This window comes from Suricata suricatta, chromosome 2 (assembly GCF_006229205.1).
Source record: "Suricata suricatta isolate VVHF042 chromosome 2, meerkat_22Aug2017_6uvM2_HiC, whole genome shotgun sequence".
Classification (NCBI taxonomy): Eukaryota; Metazoa; Chordata; class Mammalia; order Carnivora; family Herpestidae; genus Suricata; species Suricata suricatta.
In genome coordinates this window covers 10852843-10855230 of record NC_043701.1, presented here as the reverse complement: position 1 = coordinate 10855230, position 2388 = coordinate 10852843, and the positions used below count along the sequence as shown (strand labels likewise).

Here is a 2388-nt window from a genome sequence, read left to right as displayed (position 1 = left end):
TTTAATTGACTGAGCCACCCAGGTGCCCCTCATCTCTAGATTTTTAACAATTACCTCTGCAAAGATCCTATTTCCAAATAAGGACCCATTCCAAGGTTCCAGACATGTAGTTGATGGTGGGGGCAGGCACTAATCAAATCAGTATAGGATATTTAGTTTGCATTTAGTGGGATACATTTTAATGTCATTCATAGTGACTCCAATTTATAGTTTAGTTAATGCTATTCAAACTGGTTGGCTTTTAGGTGTGGCTTTCAAGAATAACTCCCTACTCTCCACTGTGCTAACTTGCCCAGGGTCATTTGTGGAGACAGGTCATCCGTGGAAACTTCAAAAATTATTGCTCACTACTGTAATCATCAAGACAGTATGGTATTGGCACAAAAGCAGAGATTAGACCAATGGTACAAAATAGAGATCCCAGAACTGGACCCACAAATGTATGGCCAACTAATCTTTGACAAAGTAGGAAAGAAAATCCAGTGGAAAAAAGTCTTTTTATAGCAAATGGTGCTGGGAGAAGTGGCCAGCAACATTCAGGAGAATGAAACTAGACCACTTGCTTACACATTACACACAAAAAAACTCAAAATGGATGAAAGACCTAAATGTGAAGTAGGAAACCATCAAAACTCTAGAGAAGAGAACAGGCAACAACCTCTTTGACCTCAGCCCCAGGAATTTCTTGCTTGACACATCTCCAAAGACAAGGGAATTAAAGCAAAAATGAATGATTGGGAGCACATCAAGATAAAAAGCTTCTGTACTACAAAGGAAACAAAGAACAAAATTAAAAGGCAACTGAAGAATGGGAAAAAATATTTGCCAATGACATGTCAAGTAATGGGCAGAAGACATGAATAGACACTTTCCCAAGGAAGACCTCCACATGGCTAACAGACACATGAAAAGATGCTCAGTGTCACTCATCATCAGGGAAATACAAATCACAACCACTCTGAGACACCACTTCACACTGGTCTCAGAGTGGCTAAAATTAACATCTCAGGAAACAACAGATGTTGGCAAGGGTGCTGAAGAACAGGAACCCTCTTGCACTGTTGGTGGGAATGTAAACTGGTGCAGCCACTCTGGAAAACAGTGTGGAGGTTTCTCAAAAAAAAAAAAGAACGACCCTATGACCCAGCAGTAGCACTACTAGGAATTTATCCAAAGGACAGGAGTCCTGATGCATAGGGGCACATGTACCCCAATGTTTATAGGAGCCCTTTCAGCAATAGCCCGATTATGGAAAGTGCCTAAATGTCCATCAACTGATGAATGTATAAAGATATGGTTTGTGTGTACAATGGAATACTACTTGGCAATGAGAAAGCATGAAATCCTGCCATTTGCAGCAGTATGGATGGAACTGGAGGGTATTATGGTAAGTGAAATAAGTCAGGGAAAGCTATCATATGTTTTCATTCATATGTGGAACTTGAGAAACTTAACAGAAGACCATGGGGGAAGGGAAGGGAGAAAAATTATTATAAACAGAGAGGGAGGCAAACTGTAAGAGACTCTTAAATACAGAGAACAAACTGAGGATCAAGGGGAGTTCAGGGGAGGGGGGAACACGAGTGATGAGTATTGAGGACAGCACTTGTTGAGATGAGTACTTTGTCTTGTACACAAGCAGTGGATCAAAGGAATCTGCCCCCTAAACCAAGAGCACACTGTATGTTAGCCAACTTAACAATAAATTATATATATATATATAAATATATATATATGTATATATAAAATAGAATCACATTTACTAACAACAATTGTTGGGTTCTTGTAAAAATGTTTTTGTTTGCCCAGGTCTAGAAAGACAAGACTCCCATTCAAGAGGTCATTACTTTGCAAGACATTTAAAACAAGAACATGACTGTGTTCTGGCTGCTTGGGGGCTGGCTTCATGAATTCATAAATGCAGACGATTATCATCTTCCAGCTACCTTTGTGCCGAAATGTTATTAATCACTTTGCCTGTGAGATGTTGGCTGTGCTGAGACTGACCTGTGTGGACATCTCCTTCAACAAGGTCATGGTGGCCATCTCAGGATTTCTGGTGATCATGCTTCCCTGTTTCCTGGTTGTGTTCTCCTATGCTCGTATAGTTGCTGCCATTCTGCATATCCACTCTGCCCAAGGACACTGCAAAGCATTTGAGACCTGTGCTTCCCACCTCACTGTGGTTTCCATGTGCTTTGGAACGGTCATCTTCACATATTTGAGACCCACTGCTGGCTCCTCAGCAGAGCAAGAGAAGATGGTCGCCCTGTTCTATGCTGTGGTGACCCCAATGCTGAATCCCTTAATCTACAGCCTGAGGAACAAGGAGGTAATGAGCGCCCTGAGAAGACTGTTGGGAAAATTTAGTGAGAAAAGGTGAAGAGT

General features: G+C 41.3%; 1 pseudogene; it reads left to right on the top strand.

Annotated features, from left to right (window-relative positions):
* Positions 1 to 1882: 1882 nt before the first annotated feature.
* On the top strand, positions 1883 to 2383 carry LOC115304752 (annotated as a pseudogene).
* The last annotated feature ends 5 nt before the right edge of the window (positions 2384 to 2388 follow it).